General features: G+C 38.7%; 1 pseudogene; it reads left to right on the top strand.

Annotated features, from left to right (window-relative positions):
* The first annotated feature begins 4,093 nt into the window (after positions 1–4,093).
* On the top strand, positions 4,094–5,132 carry LOC130034643 (heterogeneous nuclear ribonucleoprotein A3-like; annotated as a pseudogene).
* Positions 5,133–5,406: the final 274 nt, after the last annotated feature.

Below are 5,406 nucleotides of genomic sequence, written 5' to 3'. Positions count from 1 at the left end.
GTTTTTACAATTTCCTGGAAAAGCTTGAGGAGAACTGGCAACAGGTCTTCTTTAAATGTTTGGAAGAATTCACTAGTGAATCCATCTGGGCATGGGCTTTTGTTTTGGGAAAGACTTTTGATTACAGTTTCAATTTCCTTGATATAAATGGGTCTATTCAGGTATTCCAAGTCTTCTTGGCTCAGTATTGGGAGATTATAGGAATCCAGGAATATACCCATTTCTTATAGGTTCTCTTGTTTCATGGCTTACAGACTCTCAAAGTAGTATCTGATGATCTTTGAATTTTATTGTTTTCTGTTGTGATGTCCCCTTTATAATTTCTGCTTCGGTTTATTAGGGTTCTCTCTCTCTTTCTTTATGAGTCTTGCTAGTTGTTTATCAATCTTGTTTATTTTCTCAAAGAACCAGCTTGGTTTCATTGACCTTTCGAACTTCTTTTTGTTTTCCATGTCATTAATTTCTGCTATAAGTTTTATCATTTCTTTTGTTGATAGTTGTTGATGAAAAAGGAACCAAATTTGGGTTCCTTTTGTTGGTCTTTTTCTAAGGTCTTGAGCTGTGAGGTCAGGTTTTATATGTAGGTCCTTTCTTCCTTCCTTAGAAATGCTTGCAAAGCAATAAGTTTTCCTCTTAACATGGCTTTAGCTGACTACCACAGGTTCTGATAGTTGGTGTTTTCATTCTCATTTGTTTCCAAGTATCTTTTGATTTAATACTTGACTTCCTTCTTGACCCACTTGTTGTTCAACATTGACTTGTTTAATTTCCAAGTGTTTCATTTGTTTCTCCGTGTCTGTGTGTGACTTGCTTCTATCTTCAGTGCATCATGGTCTGAAAAGAGTTTTGATACTACTTCTATCTTCCAGATTCTATTTAAGCATGTTTTGTGGCCTAGCACGTGTTGTATTTTGGAAAATGTTCCATGTGCACAGGAAAAGAATGTGGTGTATTCTTTCTTTTGGTGGTGTAAAGCCCTGTATAGGTCTATTAACCCTCTCTCTTCTATTTCTTCCTTCAAAGCAAATGTTTCCTTGGTGAGTTTTATTCTTGTTGATCTATCCAGAGGTGATAAGGCGATGTTGAAGTCTCCAACTACTATTGTGTTGCTAGCAATGTCCTCCTTAAAAACTATCAGCAGTTGTTTTAAGTATTTAGCTTGTCCCTCATTAGGTGTATATGCATTTAAGAGTGTGATTTCTTCCTTCCTGTTGTATGTATCCCTTGATGAATAGAAAATGACCTTCAATGTCCCTTCTAATCTTTTTCAACATGAAATGTATGTTGTCGGATACTAGTATGGCCACCCCAGCTTTTTATGTAGCTGTTTGCTTGCAGGATTGTTTTCTATTCTTTAGCTTTGAGTCTGTGTTTGCTCTGACTGTTGAGATGAGTTTCTTGTAGGCAGCAGAATGTTGGGTTCTGTCTCTGTATCTATTTTGCCACTCTGTGTCTCTTAATTGGTGAATTTAGCCATTGACGTTGAGAGAGATTATTGTTATGAGGTTTTGTCATCTTTCTGTAAGGGTGTGTTGTGCTTGTAGGGTTTGTCTTGTCTTATAGTAGCCCCTTTAGCCCATCTTGTAAGTTTGGTTTTATAGTCTATGAAGTTCCTGAGGTGCTGTTCATTTATAAAATGGTGTATTGTTCCATCGAGTTTGAGTGAGAGTTTAGCTGAATAAAGCATTCTTGGTGAGGCATTCATTTCATTGAATTTTTTTACTATATCTCACTATTGGAGGGTTTCCTCTGATAGGGCTGCTGTAAATCTAAGGGGTGCTCCTTTGTATGTGATTTCCTTCTTTGACCTTGCTGCTTGCAGTATTGTGTCTCTATCCACGACGTCCGTCATTTTGACTATGATGTGCCTTGGAGTGTTTTTATTCGGGTCTCGTTTAGCTGGCAACCTTCTGGCTCCTTGGATTTGGATGTCTGCATTCTTTAACTTGGCCATGAGCATTGATTCATTCAAATATGGAATATAAAATAGCATAATATGAGACTAACACCCAAGGCAGTTTAGACAAGGGCCAAGAAGAATGCTCTATGGTTGGAAGCTTGCCTCCTGAGCTAGGGGAGAAGGCAGCTGGAATGGAGAAGAGATTACTAAATCAATGGTGTCTGGAGGATGCTTGGAATGGGAAATGTGTGCGGAAAATAAAAGACTAAATATGATGGCCTCTCAGTGTCTGTATAGGAAACCATAATGCCCTCAAATAGAGAGAGCAAGAGTAAGATATAAATTGTCTACCATATAGGCAGGGGGTGGGGTAAGGTAGAGTGTGGGAGGGATACTTGGGACATTGGTGGTGGAAAATATACACTGGTGGAGGGATGGATATTCCATCATTGTATGACTGAAACTCAATCATGAAAGCTTTGTAACTTTATCTCATAGTGATTCAGTAAAATAAAAGAGATAATTTTCATTACTATCAAAAAATAATCAGCATACTAGAGAACTATAGGATGAGTTCAAGAGCAATATAAGAATCACTGGAGTCCTGAAGAACAGTAAAGCAAATGTGATGAAACAGTGATTAAAGAAATCATTGATAAGGATTTCCCAGAGTTGAGGATTACAGGCCCAAAGTTCCAAGAGGCCTGAAGGGTCCCAGAAAAAGAAAGACCTGATTTGGAAAACCTAATTTGGAAAACATATACTCAAAATGACAAAGTCTAAAGATAGAGAGATAATATTGAAAGCAGCAAGGTCAGAAAAGGAATGTACATACAAAGAAAACCCATAAATTGTACAGCAGATGAATCAATGGGACCCTACAAGCCATCAGAATATGGAAAGATATAATACAAAAATTCAATGGGACTAAACTCCTCACCAAAAATACTCTATAAAACAAGATTATCGTTCAGATTTAAAGGAAGTATACAAAGCTTCATGGATAGGCAACAGCTTAGGAAATTCATAGATTTGAAGCCAGTTTTTTAAGAAGTGTTAAAACATATTCTTAAAGGACAGGAGAAACTTCCCAATGTGTGATATTGAATATGGTACTCCCTAATATTGAACAACTATGTTTATTCTCTAATAGATTAAAAATGGTTAAAAATATAGCAATTAATCACCACAAATTGACTTGTGGTGGTTTATTTCAAATAATTCTGTTTTCAATTCTTCAAAGTCTTTTGCACCAAGTAATATGAAATAAACCTGTTATATGCCTGACAAAGGGACCAAAAACGCCTGATTTATGACAGGAATGATGATATTATGGCAATAAGGTTCAAATACAAAAGAATTTTTTAAAAAAATATTATTGTTTTAACAATTCTAGAATTAAAATTGGTTAGATAACAAAGCTCTAATATTATAATCAGTAAGCATAAAAAAAGTTTATGTGAAAAGTGTTATATGGCTCACTCATCCAGGTACCCACCTGGCAGCAGGTCCCCTTCCTGGGGCTGCGCGTCTGACTAGATCCCCTGAGAATGGCCGGTTTTCATCCTTGGTCTGTGGGGGACGGGAATTGAGTCACACTGTCCAAACCCATAACTGAGCCGTTCCAGCACCCTCTGCTTACTCATGCAGGTACCCTCCCGGTGGCAGGGCCCCTTCCCGGTGCCATGGCCCCTAATGTGGCCACAGGTTGTTCTCCCCCTACATATCCCATAGGAACCATAAGTTACCCTCTGAGATGGAACTTGCACTAGGTTAGCTTGACCACCAGAAACACATTAGACAACAATTCATTAAGCCCATCTCAATTAATTCTGCATCTTAATCAGAATAGTAACAGTGAGTGTGAAGGTCTAAAGCATACAGGTCAAAATGGTAAAGCTATGCAGAATCCCAGCCAGCTTATTTATGAAGAGGCTAGCCCAGAAGACACCAACAGTAATAAAGTGCTAGACAACATCTTTGACAAAGAATTTAGAAGGGAGCTACTGAGGATGCTTAGGGAGCGAAAGGACACAATGGAAAGCAATGCCAATAAAACACAAGAGGATTTGAAGTGAGGAAAATGGAAATAAAATTACAAACAGAAATGTCATACCTGAAAAACCTGGTAGGCGAATTGAAAAACTCAGTGAATATTGAACTCAAGTTGGAAGAGGCGAGTTGGGTCTCAAGATGGAGGGCCAGGATCCAAAGGAACCAGAGCAGTTGAGAAAACTATTTATTGGAGGTTTGAGCTTTGAAACTACAGATGATAGTTTAAGAGATCATTTTGAGAAATGAGGCACACTTAGAGATTGCGTGATGATGAGAGACCCCCAAACAAAACGGCTTTGGTTTTGTGACTTACTCATGTGTTGAAGAGGTGGATGCAGCTAGGTGTGTTTGAACACATAAGGTTGATGAGCATGTAGTGGAACCCAAGGGAGCTGTTTCTAGAAAGGATTCTGTGAAGTCTGGTGCCCATCTAAGAATGAAGAAAATTTTTGTTGGCGGTATCAAAGAAGACACAGAGGAATATAATTTGATAGACACTTTGAAAAGTATGACAAAATTGAAACCATAGAATTTATGTAAGACAGGCAGAGTGGGAAAAAGAGAGGATTTGCTTTTGTGACTTTTGATGATCATGATACAGTTGATAAAACTGTTGTTCAGAAATACCACACTATTAATGGGCATAATTGTGAAGTGAAAAAGGCCCTTTCTAAATAAGAAATGCAGTCTGCTGGATCGCAAAGAGGTCGTGAAAGTAGATCTGGCAACTTTATGGGCCTTGGAGGCAATTTTGGAGGTGGTGGAGGAAACTTTGGCCATAGTGGAAACTTTGGTAGAAGAGGAGGCTATGGTGGTGGAGGACCAGGATATGGAAATCAAGGTTGTGGCAGCAGAGGTAGTTATGGGGGAGGTGATGGTGGATATAATGGATTTGGAGGTGATGGTGGCAACTATGGCGGAGGTCCTGGTTATAGTAGTAAGAAGAGTCTATGGTGGTGGAGGATATGATAGTTACAATGAAGGAGGAAATTTTGGCATTGGTAACTATGGTGGTGGTAGGAACTATAATGATTTTCTAAATTATAGTGGACAATAACAATCAAATTATGGACCCATAAAAGGGGGCGGTTTTGGTGGAAGAAGCTGGGGCAGACCCTATGGTGGTGGTTACGGATCTGGTGGTGGAAGTGGTGCCTATGGTAGCAGAAGGTTCTAAAAACTCAATAGAAAAATGCTACAGTTCTTTAGGAGAGAGAGAGTGAGGAGTTGTCAGGAAAGCTGCAGATTACTTTGAGACAGTCGTCCCAAATCCATTAGAGGAATGGTAAAAATATGCCACAGAAGGAGTGATGATCCATAGTCAGAAAAGTTACTGCAGCTTAAATAGAAAGCCCTTCTTGTTCAGGACTGTCATAGCCACAGTTTGCAAAAGTGCAGCTATTGATTAATGCAATCTAGTGTCAATTAGATGTACATTCCTGAGGTCTTTT

The sequence above is a fragment of the Sorex fumeus genome, unplaced genomic scaffold (assembly GCF_029834395.1).
Source record: "Sorex fumeus unplaced genomic scaffold, SorFum_2.1 ptg000061l, whole genome shotgun sequence".
Taxonomy (NCBI): domain Eukaryota; kingdom Metazoa; phylum Chordata; class Mammalia; order Eulipotyphla; family Soricidae; genus Sorex; species Sorex fumeus.
The sequence above is the reverse complement of the archived record's forward strand: the minus strand, read 5'-3'. Positions and strand labels throughout refer to the sequence as shown.